Source organism: Humulus lupulus, chromosome 5 (genome assembly GCF_963169125.1).
Source record: "Humulus lupulus chromosome 5, drHumLupu1.1, whole genome shotgun sequence".
Lineage (NCBI taxonomy): Eukaryota > Viridiplantae > Streptophyta > Magnoliopsida > Rosales > Cannabaceae > Humulus > Humulus lupulus.
Genome location: NC_084797.1, coordinates 118,698,487 through 118,714,722, shown reverse-complemented (window position 1 = coordinate 118,714,722; position 16,236 = coordinate 118,698,487).

Below are 16,236 nucleotides of genomic sequence, written 5' to 3'. Positions count from 1 at the left end.
ACAACCTTTATAATTAAGTAATCCTTAAGAAACCTATTCAACAACCCATAATCTCTGTCATAACAAAAAATTTAGCAAACCTTAAGGAAACCCGTTGTTTATCCATAAATCAGCTGCTGATGACGTGGCAAGGATTTACGACACGTGGAAGACATGTAGCAGAGATACGGCTCGCCTATCGACCAGCACTATTTCCACATGAAAAGATCAAGTTTATATACGACCAGATTGGTCGTATACTTCGTTCATTTACGTAAAAATCTGTACCGTTGTAATGATATCTGAGAATATCTCTTCATTATGACTTGCAGATCTGTTTATTAAGGATAGATATTATTTCCTAATTCATGTAATCCTTCTTGAGCCTATAAATACACAAGAAATAGCTCAAGGAAGGGGATCGATCTTAATTATAGTACTATTATCCATCGTTTATATTGCTTTCTTCCTCTAAGGTTTGTGAGATTCAGGAACCCTAGTTCTTTGATCACACCTTTGGAACTCAATATTAATAATAGTATCAAGTGGACGTAGGTCATTACCAATCACTGGGGCCGAACCACTATAAATCTCTGTGTTCTTTATCTTTCCATTAGATCATTTTCTCAAGCTCTATATTACTTTCCTGCCGTTTTCTAGACTCCGTGTCGTTGACCAAAATCAGGGTCAACATTCTAGTGCTTTCATTGAGAGACTTGAATCCAAGAAAATCTAATGGCAAAGACTACCAAGAAGACTGGACAGGTTGCCGCTACACCATCCCAGCCTCCTCCCCCAAATATGGCTGAAGACGAACCTCATTTGGATTTCGATGAGGAGGAAGTGGACTCTGAGGCCCTAAAGACAACACTGGGGGTGTTGCAAGATGATTTGGCCGCTCTGAGGGCCAATCAGGAGAGTGCCGCCGAGATAATGGCGTCACAGCAGAGGGAGATAGAACGCCAGCGCCAAGAGCTGAGCGAGAGACAGGCGGAGATGGATCGTCGTCAGAGGGATGCCATGGCAGCCCTTGAAGCAGCCCTCCAGTTGGCTAGGAATCAGGCTGCGCCTGCCTTGCAGCCTAATCAACCCCTAAACGGGCCACCTCAAAGAGGTCCCAATCCCAGCCCTCCGCTCCAGCCAACGAGCCCTCAAAGGCCGAAGCAGCCACCGATGCCTCAAGATGATATCCCACCTAGGGACCCTGAGATGCAACCTTCGTCCCACGCTGATCGAGGAAATCCCCCACGCCAGAGGCAGAATAGGGTCGGGCAAGAGCCCAGCAGCCGTAGACACCCAGGGGTGAAGAGCCGCATCCACCGAGCAGGGGACAGCGTCCTTCTTCCAACAGAAGGAACTCAGAGACAGGCTCTGTGGTCAGGGGCCCCCCACGGCATGACAATGCACGGGGACCCACTAACCAACGCAGGCCTCCCCCTAACGCTCGGGAAATGCTAGCCCAAGGAGGCAATAGGGGAAACAGTCGGTCCCACCATAGCTAGTCAAGGTTCAGAGGTGGCCATGGCTATAATGAGGCTGACTCAGGCAGAGGGAATGCTGGTCGGAGGAACGAGGAGAGAGGTGGAGGCAGAAGCCCCCCACCTAGAGAAGACTGACAAGCTAGTCATAATGCTGGGGGGCAGCCCAGACAAAATAATGTCTTTAGCCAGCTCGGAGCCAGCAAGCAGAGGCGAAGAGATGATGACTTGAGGGATGTACTCAACGACCGCCGAGATAGGCACGATGAGTACATCCCCCCAGCACCAAAGGCCCCAGCAATTCCTGAAGCCATTCAGGCTTAAATCGATGCCTTGAACCAGGCTGTGCAGTAGCTGGTCGGGGGCGGACATTGCACATTGAGTACGATCGGAGGAGAGGCACCCCTTTCGTACAAAGGATTTTTGTGGTAGAAACCCCCAGCAAGTTCAAGATGCCGACTCTGCCAAATTTTGACGGGTATGGAAACCCGGTATCTCATGTGAACAGATTTGAGATACAAATGGACATTCAGAAAGTCTCTGAAGATGCTCACTGCAGGATCTTCCCAGCAACCCTTTCTGATGCTACTCAGGAGGGGTTCTTTAAGTTCCCTCCTGCAAGTATAGTATCCTGGGAGATGTTCATGAAGGAGTTTTACAGACAGTTCTATGCGGGTCGCGTGCACCCCACTGAGGCGAACCAACTAGTCGAGATACGCCAGAAAGAGGGGGAGCCTTTGAAGGAATATGTTCAGCGCTTCATGTGAGCCGCAGCAGGAGCCAAGACTGTGGGCGATGAAGGCAAGATGATGGCCCTAACCGCTGGGGTTAGGCGCCATTCTCCCCTCTGGAGTAGCCTCATGAAGCAAGGGGTTAAAAGTACCCAGGAGTTTTTAGATCGAGCTGATCTATACATCAAGCTCGAAGACGCGATTGCCAATGAAGGCAAGACAAGGGGCCCATGGAAGAACCCGCCAAAGCCGCCAACAGGTCTAAGCCCAATGGCAACGACAAAGGCAACGGGAATGGCAATAGAAAGAATGGTGGAAAGCGGGCGAATGGCGAACCCTCGACCTCCGAGAGTAAGCGCCCCAAATATAATCGGTATGAACCGTAATTCACCAATTACACCGCCCTTGTTGAAAGCCAAGCGGAGGTTTTCCAAGCGACCAACTCGAGCATGCCCTACAGACGACCCGCACCCATAAGAAAAGATATCTCCAAGAGAGATTCAACAAAGTTCTGTCATTACCATAACAACTACGGGCACGACACCAATGAGTGTAACCAGCTGAAGGATGAGATTGAGTTCCTGATAAGACAGGGACACTTAAGAAGGTATGTACGAGCTGCGGGAGGTTCTCAGTGAGAGGCTCAAGGTGGCCACGAGTCGGGGCCTGCATTCCAGCACTCGCCACCTTTACAACTAGCTCTCGTGGCAGGTACCCTACTCACCATCTGCGGAAGCCCACATCTTCCAGGAGATAGTGGAAAAGCGAGGGAACGATATGCTCGAACCCTACGCCACGAACAGGACATCGAGATGATGAGTGTTGAGGATCGTGCACCCAAAAAGGCTCGAACAGAGGAGGAACCAATCACCTTCTCTGACAACAACGCCCAACATGTGCGATTCCCACACTCCGATCCCCTGGTCGTTGATGTCCAAATCGCAAATATGATGGTGAAAAGGGTGTTGGTCGATACAGGAAGTTCGGTCAACATCCTATATAAGTCCTCACTGGAAAGGATGAAATTGTCTGTTAAGGACCTAGAGCCATGCAACCAAACCATTTATGGTTTTTCCGGAGAAGGGATCAATTAGACTCCCAGTCACAGCAGGTACTGCACCTGCTAACAGGACATTATTCACTACTTTTATAGTAGTTGATTGTCCTTCGGCGTATAATGCCGTGATAGGGAGACCAATTCTGGTTGACCTTCGAGCTGTCACTTCTATATGGCACCTCGCCATGAAATTCCCAATAAACGCAGGAGTGGAATGCGTGTTGGGAAACCAGCGGGAGGCGAGAGAATGCTACAACGCCTCGATCACCAAGGCAAAAAAGGATGTATCGAGGGATGCCGCCGAGAAAGAGTTGCAAATGGCAACTGATGTTCAAGCCCGCTCAGGTGATAATCTCACCAAATAGGGCGTTACCCAAAGTGAGGATAGAGACATAGATCCTCGATTTGGGGATTTCGAAGAAGAAGTGGGCCCCATCGAGGACCTTGAAGTGGTCCAACTCGATGAGGAAAATCTGACCAGAGTTGTGAAAGTCGGTAAAAACTTAGAGACAACAACAAAACAAGCACTGGTGGAGTTCTTAAAGCAGAACCAGGACGTCTTTGCCTGGTCGCATAAAGACATGGTTGGGATAGATCCTGCAATCATCAGTCATGTCCTGAACATTGACAAAATCTTTCCACCTGCAACAGAAAAGAAGGCTGCTCAAAAAAGACCGATCAAAAGCTTTGAAGGAAGAAGTCGAGAAGTTGAAGGAGAATGGGTTCATCAGGGTGGCATTCTATCCATCGTGGGTCTCCAATCTCGTACTCGTGCCCAAGAAGAATGGCAAGTGGCGTATGTGCATGGATTTTATAGACCTCAATAAAGCCTGCCCCAAAGACTGTTTCCCACTCTCGAGGATCGACCAGCTGGTCGATGCCACTGCAAGACACGAGATCCTCTCATTCATGGATGCATACTCTAGGTATAATCAGATCAGTATGCATCCCCCTGATGAGGATCACACTAGCTTTCGAACCGATATAGGGCTCTATTGTTACAAAGTAATGCCCTTTGGTTTGAAAAACACTGGTGCGACTTACCAGAGACTCATCAACCACATGTTTAAGGAGCTGATTGGTGCAAACATGGAGGTTTATGTCGACGACATGCTGGTTAAGTCGAAGAAGGCAGAAGGACATATAAGGGATTTGCAGGAATGCTTCAACGTCCTAAATAAATATAGGATGAAGCTAAATCCCCTTAAATGTTCCTTCGGAGTTGGATCAGGGAAGTTCTTGGGATTTATAGTTAACTCAAGAGGAATTGAAGCTAATCCCGAGAAGATAAAAACCCTGATCGAGATGAAGTCGCCAGTGAAGATTAAGGATGTCCAAAGCCTGACCGGGAGAATTGCCGCTATAAGTAGATTTATTTCAAAATCAATGGACAAGTGCTTCCCATTCTTCAATCTACTCAGAGGTAATAAGAAATTTGAATGGACAGATGAATGCAAACAGGCCTTTCAAGCACTGAAAACGCATATGGCGCAGCCACCCATCTTGTCAAAGCTGGTCGATAAAGAGACTTTGTTCATCTACCTGGAAATCACAGATTACGCTGCTAGTGTTGTTCTGGTAAGAGAAGAAGAAGGTGTGCAGAAGGCTGTCTATTACGTAAGCAAAATGCTGATCGGAGCAGAATTAAGATACCCCCCCCCCCATTGAAAGGTTAGCCTACTGCTTAGTATTGGCCTCTAGGAAGTTGCGGCCTTACTTCCAAGCCTATTCGATTACGGTATTGACCGACCAGCCTCTTCGGCAAGTCCTGCAAAAGCCAGAGGCTGCCGGAAGATTACTAAAGTGGGCAGTCGAACTCGGGCAGTTTGACATATCTTACCTGCCACGATCAGCGATAAAGGGATAAGCCTTAGCTGACTTCATCGCCGAGTTCATAGAGCCCGCGGGTGGAGAGAAGATCGAGGAGCCTAACGAGCCTAAATGTCAAATCCAAGCACCCTCGTGGAAATTGTTTACAGACGGATCATCTAACGAATCCCACGTAGGAGAAGGAGTGATATTGATAACGCTGGAAGGGCATCGATTTCACTGTGCAATAAGATTTGACTTCACTGCCTCTAACAATGAGGCTGAATATGAAGCATTGCTCGCTGGACTGCAGTTAGCCAAGGATATGAACATAAAAGCGCTTGACGTCTATAGTGATTCTCAGCTAGTCATGAATCAAATCTTGGGAGAGTATCAGGCGCGAGGATTGAAGATGGTCACCTATCTCAACAAAGCAAAGGATCTGTTAGCCCAGTTCGACAGATACACTCTCCAGCAAGTGCCTCGTGATCAGAATTCCAACGCAGATGCTTTGGCAAAGTTGGCAAGTGCAAAGGACGCTGACACTCTGAACATAGTGTAAGTCGAGCGACTGTCCGTGCCCAGCATCCAAGAAACAGAAACCACTCTGGTCATCCAGATGAGGGATACATGGATGGCGCCATATGTAGAGTATCTATCAAGCGGTGTGCTACCCGCGGACAGAAACAAAGCTAGGACCCTTCAACAGCAAGTTGCTAGGTATATCCTGGTCGATGGAATCCTGTACCGAAGGGGATATTCACTGCCACTCCTAAGATGTATTACAAAGGAGAAAGCCAAAGATTTGATGAAGGAGGTAAACGAAGGTTTTTGCGGAACCACGCTGTGGGGAAAAGCCTGTAAAAAAAGATCCTAAGACAGGGATATTTCTGGCCAACCATGAATAAAGACTCCATGGAGTTCATGCGAAAATGTGACAAGTGTCAAAGGTTTTCTAAAATCCCACGAGCAGCTCCCAACGAGTTAAAGCAGATGCAGAGTCCATGGCCCTTTACAGTTTGGGGAATAAACCTAATCGGATCTTTGCCTACGGGGAAAGGTGGTGTAAAATATGCAGTGGTTGCCATCGACTACTTCACCAAATGGGTCGAAGCTGAGCCACTCGCGACCATAATGACAAAGAAAGTGCTTGACTTCGTAGTCAAAAACATCATCTGTCACTATGGATTACCAAAGAAGATAGTCTCAGATAATGGCACCTAGTTTGACAGTGATCTATTCACAGACTTCTGCAAACGTCACGACATTATCAAAAGCTTTTCTTTAGTCGCTCATCCCTAGGCGAACGGGCAAGTCGAGGTAGTTAACAAAACACTAAAGGATACACTGAAGAAAAGACTTGAAGAAGCTAAGGGAGCATAGCCAGAAAGGTTGCCTGAAGTCCTCTGGTCGTACAAAACTTCCCACCGAACAGCAACAGGTTATACCCCGTTTTCCTTGGCATACGAGTAGGAAGTCATGTTGCCCGTCGAGTTGGATCCACCCTCACACCGTAGATTAACATACGACTAGGATTCTAACAGCCAGCCACTGATGGAATCCTTGGACTCGATTAATGAATGGCATGAACAAGCCCAGCTCCAAGTAGCTGCATACCAGTAGAAGTCGCCCGGTATTTCAACTCCAAAGTACGAGAAGGAAAATTCAATGTTGGGGACCTTATGCTCCAAAGAGTTTTCCTTAACACCCGCAACCAAGCCGCTGGAGTACTCGGGCCAAATTAAGAAGGGCCTTACCAGATTGATGAAGTCCTTCACCCAGGCACTTATAAACTTGCACGCTTAAACGGAGATCTCGTTCCTCGATATTGGAATGGAGAACACCTGCACAAGTATTATCAATGAACAATTCTTCTTAAAGAATTGGCTTGTACAAATTTTACTTTTTACAAGTTTTGTGTAAGATCTTATTGATCACTCATAAAGACATGTTTAGTCCATTTACTACGAGAATAAAAGGGACTGTGCATAGCCAGTCATTTCTTGCCAACTATTGTATTTATTACAAGTATTTGCTCATTACGTGTGTTGTTTTGCTGTATTATAATTCTAATCATATTGCTACGAGCAGTAACGTTCGAGCAGGTTCTAGTCAAGGCAAGTGACCAAGGACCTAAAGCTCCCCGATCACTTGGGGGGCATACAAGGTACAAGTAAGCAAAGCATATCGTTAAAAGTTATGTAAACACATGAGCAAAATAAGTGAAAACATGCTAGGGCACTTAGAGTATTTTTCAAAATTTTGATATTTTGTTAAATCAAACCAAAGTGCTAAGCTAAGTTCGGTCATGCGAACAAATAGATGTTATAATAATATGCAAATATATTATAATATCAAAGCGATCCTTTTACACCATGAGCAGTAACTGCTTGGATGTAATTGTTCAAAATAAAAGTAAGAGTTGCCCATGCAGCAAAACCAAAGAAAAATTATATTGTCTTTACATCACTACCCGTAGGTCGTGTATTTAAAAAAGAAAGAAATGTAAAAAGAAAAGACTAAGGATCTTGAGGAGCTGGAGGATCCTGGGGAAGATTTTGGTCGACAGCTTCGTTGTCTACACCCTCCATCTCGGCGGCCAGCGAGATTTCGGGGGATGCAGGGACCCTCGATCTTTCTTCTTCATCCAACTGAGCCACGCAGCGAGCCAGCTTAGCTTCCCTCATATTCTCAGGAAGGTAGTCAAAGTTGGCACCCTGATTGTGCTTCCAGAAATCGTAGAAGCACCTCAGGGTGGAATTTTTGTACCTCTCCAAGTTGGCGGCGTTGGTTTTCTCCAAATCCTTAACTCGACCCTCCAAATCTCTGGTTTCTTGCCTACTCGCGCGATCAAGTCTAGCTCGAGCTGCTTAGCCACTTTGGAGTTAGAACGGTTGGACTCCTTATATTGGTCCCTCTGCTCGCGGGTTTTTTCAAGAGACTTCAGCATCTCTTCCAACTCCTTAGCCAGTTGGGCCTTTTCCGCAGTCACCGCCGCGAGCTGATCAGCATGTCTGGCGTCAACAACTTTGAGTTCATCCTCGTGCCGTTGCTCCGAGGTCCTGGCCTGCTCGGTGACTGCACCCAGGCGGATGCGGCCGACAGTAAGGGTTAGACAAATAGTAAACTAACGAAGACCTGTTTTCACAAATGGAGATGACTTACACTAGTGAACTCGTTTAGGGCACGTTTCAGAATTGGGTCAACGCCCATCGTCTCCGTGGCAGCCATTGCCTCTCGGCAGCGTTCGTGCTTCACGATCTTGGTGACCCTTTCCTTGATCAGCTTGAAGACACGACCGACCATCTCATTCCCAGCTGAGGCAGGGTCAGCTTGCTGAGGTTGGTCAGATGGGGCAGCGAGAGAATGAGTCGACTCAGCCGTAGCAGATGGAGCCTGCTGCTCGTGGGGAGAAGGCGAGTCACGGTGGCAGAGGGCATGTCCTCCGAAGGGCCTGCATTATAGGCCTTCTTCGCCTGAGGCTCTTTGCTGCTCTCCCCAATATGTCTCTTACTGGTTTTCTTCTTGCTTGGAGGAGCTACGGCAGCCTCTGGGGTGCTGTAAAAATCGAACACGTTGGTGGAATCCATGTCGGAAAAGCAAGAGATGTCAAACAGTAAGATAGCATGAATAGCCAAACACATTACATCAGAAAAAGAAACAGAAAAGGATTGCAAAGTCCAATATCTGAGCTATTATTACTGGCCGCTACACTACAGACTCTACTAGTCTTACACTCCTTCTTTGACACGAAGAAGTCTGGCCCTAAGTGTGGAGCATATTTAAAATTGCCGTCCCCGTCGAATAGATGACAGGAAATTGGAAAATTGTCTAAAAGAGAAATAGCTATACCGTTGTCATCCGACGAGTCGTCAGAGAGGTCGGCAGGCTCGGTGGCCTTCTGCTTTCCTTTCCCTAAGGGGGCTGAGGGCCTCTCTGCTCGAGGAGTGCCAGTAGGTTCCCTGAGCGTGACCCCAGTCAGTCTCCTTCATGGAGGTGAAACTTGAGGTTGCTGCTCAGGTTCCTCTTCGGCACGAGCACTCCCTGCCGAGGGCCCCCTCGTGTCCGGTTAAGGGGCCCAGAGGCCATCCAACCTAAGGTTAGCCTCTGTAACCAGATTCTTGACACTCTTTTCAGCATCAGTCATGCTGGCTAAGAGTGCCGATCTCGACTCCATGCCCGGAGGGTTTGGTTGCAGCCACGGGCCTGGAAGACATCAAGAGTTTAAAACATTGTGGAGGAAAACACTAAGTGAAGAAGTCAGCCAGCGATACGAAAGTTTTACCTCCTCGTTCGAAAGCCAGGTTGTCCGTGACCAGGTCATCCGTAAGGAAGTACTCTTGGTAGTACCATCCCACGTTTGAGATGTGGGTCATGTCAGTCAAGAAAGTGCGCCCAGTTTCCTGATGACAAAGGTGGAAGAACACCGTGCCTTCATGGTTGGGGTTAGATTTGAGGTCGAACAGGTAGTTGACCTCATGAGGCGATGCCACGGGCCATTTTTTCTGGCTATATAGGATATAGAGTGCAGCAAGCATCCTATATCCATTTGGGGTTATTTGAAAGGGGGCAACTCCAAAAAAGTTGGCCACCCCCTGAAAGAATGGGTGAAGAGGCAAGATGGCCCCTGCCTCAATATGAAATCGCGACCAGGCGCTATAGGCGCCTCCAGGAAGATTAGCCCTTTGGTCTGGGTTGGGCTTGACTAAAGTCACCCCTGGCGGACCATATTTTCTTAAGTAGTTGGCGATCATTCTGATCGTCACCCTACTTTCAGAGACTACATGCCACTCAACATTTGGCTGAATGGCGTGTTGAGGGCGGGCATGTCTTTGGATGTTTGGGTCGGGAGCATTTTCATCTCAACCACTGGTCGAGGGAGCATCAGCCGCAGCAGCAGGCTGATGGGAAGTGTCAGAGGTTTTTCTTTTCTGGGCCTTGGTTTTGATGCGAGCCATGTTTCGGGTCAAGACTGGTGAAGTGTTTGGATTGATACGAGAAAAGGGAATATCGGGTATCAATGTCAAGGGTTGTTCTTCGTCCTCGAGCAGTTGAGCTAACAGATCGTCGTCGATGGGTCTTTCTCCTCCCCACGGGTCTTGTATATAAACTGCAAACAGACAAAGGAGGAGATAAGACGCACAGCCTGGGAGCTTATGTTGATAGTTGGAATAACGTTGCTCGCATCTACGACCAGCAACATTCTAATCGAAACACTAAGTTTTATGCGAGCAGTTTGAAAAACGGATCAAAAAGTGAAAGTAAAAAGTTTTTTCTGAAAAAAGCTTTTTCAACTCCAGAGGAGCGGGAAAAACCCAGTTTTTCAGCTAGCCTAAAAATCGAATTTTTATTTCGATTTTACGCCCTAAACCCATGATCCTGACTACCAAACTGATTCCTAACTTCTACAGAGCAAAACTACACTACCCTATCAAGCATCAAACGGTATATACAAAATCCTCACAAATTTCTACCCAATAACACAAAAAGTTTTAGAGCACAGAAGCAGTATGCATGGCATCTCAAAGGATTAAACGTCGAAAAAATTTACCTGAATGAAGATTGGAGATTCTGAAAAGGAGAAGCTTTCGGATTGCAGGCGAAAGATCCTTAGCAAAGCGACTGAAAACCTTGAAGTTCCGGGCTCTAAAATATAGTTCTTGAGAGTTCTTGGCAAAGAGATGGCGTGTAAAGAGTTAAAAGAAGAATGTGGGGATTATTTATAGAAGCTGAGGTGTGCCGAAAAGGGGTAATCATGAGCTACCTTTTTTAAGGCATGGGGGAGTGTAATAGCCGTCGGAAAGGTTTCTTGAAAACTGAAAAGGCATGATTGGACATGATTATATCACAGTTTTCAAAAACACACGAGAGACTCTGACAGATTTCGTGGGGCATACGAAAAGTTAGTTTCCTAAGTTTACTTATTACTGGTCGCAATAAATAAACTTGGGGGGCAAATGTTTATCCATAAATCAACTGCTGATGATGTGGCAAGGATTTATGACATGTGGCGGAAACGTAGCAGAGATACGACCCGCCTATCGACCAACACTATTTCCACATGAAAAGATCAAGTTTATATACGACCAGACTGGTCGTATACTTCATTAATTTATGTAAAGATCTGTACAGTTGTAATGATATCCGAGAATATCTCTTCATTATGACTTGCAGATCCGTTTATTAAGGATAGATATTATTTTCTAATTCATGTAATCCTTCTTGAGCCTATAAATACACAAGAAATAACTCAAGGAAGGGGATCGATCTTTTTCTTTGGGAATTATAGTACTATTATCCATCGTTTGTATTGCTTTCTTCCTCTAAGGTCTGTGAAACTCAAGAACCCTAGTTCTTTGATCACACCTTTGGAACTCAATATTAATAATAGTAACAAGTGGACGTAGGTCATTACCAATCACTAGGGCCGAACCACTATAAATCTCTGTGTTCTTTATCTTTCCATTAGATCATCTTCTCAAGCTCTATATTACTTTCCTATCGTTTTCTAGACTCCGTGTCATTGACCAAAATCAGGGTCAACACCCATAATCCCCCAAAGTAACATATAATGCTTCCTTGTGAGCAACTCTATATGCCTACTAGTACAACAACTCAAAAGCAACATTTTAATGAAATTATCAGTAAATAACCTTTGTATATTAAAGAAATTATCAGTAATTTTGAAGTAAAACATAAGGGAAATAAACCAAAACCCTTGTATAGATCAAACAATTGAACTATTCATATTGTTTTGAAAAAAAATGAAGCAATAATGTATGGTTTTGTAAGTCAATATCTAATCTTTCTGTCAAGGGTTTTTGCAAGTCTTTCTGTGATGTCCACTTTGACTGCAATGCCATCCATTTTCTACAACCAAGATAAACCTTATAAGCAACATATAAGCAACTTATTAAGCAACCCTTGAAGTTTCACTTTCGACTATAAAGAAACCTTTAAGCAACCTATTCAGCAACAACGTATCAATATAGGCAACATATACAACAATTTTTACTATTACTTTAGCAACCCGTAAGCAACATGCACAACAAATAAAAGATTTGTTAAGCAACCTCTTCAGCAATATTTATAACCCCTTCTACAACTAATAAGCAACCTAATCGAAAAATCACATCCTTTTATAATGAGCATAGAAAACAACCTCAGCAACTATAAAGCAACCTATGCAGTAACCAATCATCATTATTATAACATAATTATTAGCAACCCTTAAAGAAACACATAATCCCCATAAGCAACATATAAATAAACCTTTAAGCAACCTATTTAGCAACTACCAATCATTCTAAGCAACATATACAACAATCTTTACTATTACGTTAGCAACCTATAAGCAGCATACACAACAAATAAAAGAACTGTTAAGCAACCTCTTCAGCAACATTTATAACCCCTTCAGCAGCTAATAAACAACCTAATCGAAAAACCACATCCTTTTATAATGAGCATAGAAAACAACATCAGCAACTATAAAGCAACCTATGCAGCAACCAACCATCATTATTATAACATAATTATTTGCAACCCCTAAAGAAACTCATAATTCACATAAACAACATATAAAAAAATATTTAAGCAACCTATTCAGCAACTACCAATCATTATAAGTAACATATACAACAATCTTTTTAATTACTTTAGCAACCTGTAAGCAACATGCACATCAAATAAAAGAATTGTTAAGCAACCTCTTCAACAACATTTATAACCCCTTCAGCAACTAGGAAGCAATATATTCAGCAACATGTACAATATTCAGAGCAACTCATAAGCAACATGTTCAATATTCAGAGCATCCTTTGAAACACCCAACAAAAAAATAGAGCAACAAAAGTAATAAGAACTTACTTGAAAGTTGCAAAGATTTGAGTGGTTGGGTTTATTTTTGAAGTCAAAATTCAATAGAATTTCAACCTAATTGCATATTTTGCTGAGATTTTTTTGGTTTTCTGAATTGTCAATGTGAACTAGGTTGATATGGTGATTTGGATTTGACTGAAGGAGATTTTGGTTGTTTTTCTAAGGTTCACAGCTCCGGCAATAGTTGTCACCAGAGCTGGTAGAGAAAAGAAGATCAGATCGTGAGATGGGAGAGAGAAAAGGTGGAGATCATGTATGACTTGCAAAATGTATTTTTAAAATAAAACCTAAAAGATATATATTAATGCATTAAAAATATAAGTATCGTATTTTTACAAGAAAAGTTTCTTATATATGTATTTATAAAAAAAAGTCCAATAATTGATTTTCCTAAAAATTCCCCAAATATAAGTGTAATTATTTATGTATTTTTGGGCAATGTACAAAAATGTATGTGTTAGTAAATATGAGTATGTGAAACTAGGGCTGTCAATTCGTGTTATCGTGTCATAATCGTGTTGACATGATTATGACACAACACGATTAGGGTAAACACGAACATGACTTGATTATTATTCGTGTCAAAAATCCAAACCCGTACACGACACGATTATCTTAGCAGATCACACTACACGACACGATAACACGTTTAATAAATTGTCGTTTGACACAAATCTGAAACTGACACATTTAATACATAATTAAACGTGTAATGACACGACACGAAATTGACACGATTAACATAATAATGAAAATTATAAAACCTGTCACTCAAACACACAATAATACAACAATTACAAACAACATACATAAATTCATAGGTTTAATCTACTTAAACACAATATATAGGTGATAAATTGAAAATTCCAATCTATATCTCAAACATAATATAAATGATGAATTCAAAGTTCTAGTCTCTATGTTAAACTAATAAAAAGTTGGCTCATCAATCCCCATTGCTAGGCAGTTTCAAACTTTGAAGTTCAACCTGCAGGGAGTATTAAAGGAAAATCAAGATTTACATAGTGAGAATGGTGCACATAAAAATTATAAATATAATAGCAAATGAAATATTCAAAATACCTTCATTACTACATTACTGTCTTGTTGAACACTGTCATGAGAAATTTAAGTTTGAGAAGATGTTGAATATGTATAGTCATTGATATCCAAGTTAAGCACATCATCAATAATTGTATCCACAGCCACACGAATAGATTTTGTGTTCTCTATATACATTTATAAAGAAAAAATTAACATATGATATATACATATATAATAAAATAGAAGATAAAAAATCGATTAAATTACCCATATCTCCAAATAGCCAATCTCTTATGCAAATCAATGACTCAACTATGTCTGGCTTAAGTGAACTCCTATATTGACCAAGTACTCGACCACCCACACTAAATGCAGCTTCTGAGACAACAGTAGATATAGGAATGCTCAAAACATCACGAGCCATAGCATCAAGCTCAGGATATCGAAACTGATTTCCTTTCCAATAGTCAAGAATATCACAATCTACATTGATACTTAATCTTGGTTCATCTAAATAAAGTTCCAATTCAGATTTTTGTGTAGCTGCTTGTTCTTGATTTTCAAAAGAATGAAAGTCTTGCAATCATTTAAAAATCAAACTAAAACCAATATGAAAGTAATATAATAGAATCAAAATTCAAAAGATTAAACAAGTTATATTTAACTTCATGAGACTCTTTTTTTTTTTAAGTACTGAGTTCCTGGAAGTGCTTGGAGCATCACTTTTAGAAGATAATGACATAGAAGGCTTCTCTGTAGAGTACTCAGAAAATAATTTGTGTAAATTCTCCTTTACCTCAAGAAATTGTGGTGATCCCTTTACACCATAAACTTTGGTATATGCATAATCCACAAAATTCAACTTGTAACGAGGATCAAGAACCACTGCAATGGCCAATATTATTCTAAAATCTTTCCAGTACTTCTCAAATTTCTCAATCATTAAGTTGCCCATACTTGATAGATATGAATCATCACTCTCCTTTGCTGTTTTCAATGAAAATAACAAGAATACACTGATGGAAAATACAAATTAGATGTGGGATACTCAGTTCCAGAGAAACAACAAGTGACATTGTAAAATTATTCTAAGAATTCAGTAATCTTCTCAGCTTTTTCCCATTCGTGTGGTAAAGGACAACACTTGTAGCTTCTGTCAATTAATTCCAAATGGAAAAATGCACGATGATAATATATAGCACTATCAAGCATAAGAAAAGTTGAATTCCATCTTGTTGGCACATCTTGCTTTAAACCCCTCTTAGAGTCAATACCTACAAGATTGACACATTCTAGAAACTTCTTCTTTCTAACTTGTGAACATCTAACATATTTTGCACTTTCACGAATTTTTAGAACCACACCATCAATATCTTTCAACCCCTCTTGCACTACCAAATTGAGAATATGGGCACAACAACGAATATGAAAAAATTTACCCTTGCAAGGAGGTGTATTTTTAGCTCTCAAATCGTTTTGCAATAAATCAACAGTCACATTATTGGAAGAAGCATTATCCAAAGTAAGAGCAAACAACTTCTTTTCAATTCCCCATTCACATAGTAACTCATACATTGTTGAACATATTGCAGCACCAGAATGTGGTGGAGGAATGAAACAAAAATTAAAAATTCATTTTTGTAGCACCCAATCTTTATCAATGAAATGAGTAGTAATGGTTATGTAACCATCAGTCACTATAGAAGTCCACAAATCAAATGTCAAACAAATTCTACTAGAATTATTATTCAACATTGATTTAATCCTTGCCTTTTCTTGTGCATACATCTTAACAACATCAGCCTTTGCAGTATTCCTAGTTACTAAAGTGATTCCAAGATACAAATATTCATATGTAGCTCTCACACCTTCATATTCAACAAATGAAAAAGGAAAATCATGTAAAATTATTGCACGAGTCATCAATTCACGAAAGTGATTCGGTTCAAACCTTTTTGAGCCTAAGGCAACAATTCCTTTGTCTTGAGAAACCACTAGCTGCCCAATATCACGAGTGTCTCTTCTTTCACAACTTTTCATGTGACAACTTAAGTTTCTAGTCCCATACTTGGGGTCAGCATTATATATTTTACCACAATGCTTGCATTTAGCTCTTTGTGTTTTATGATCTTGATCCAAAGGAAGCATATTAAAACAAGACCAAACATTTGAAGTCAATTTTCTTCTACTTTTTCCTTTTGCAGTTTTAGAATCTACCTCATTTTGAGTTGTCTCTTTTGTGTTTTCAGTAGTCATA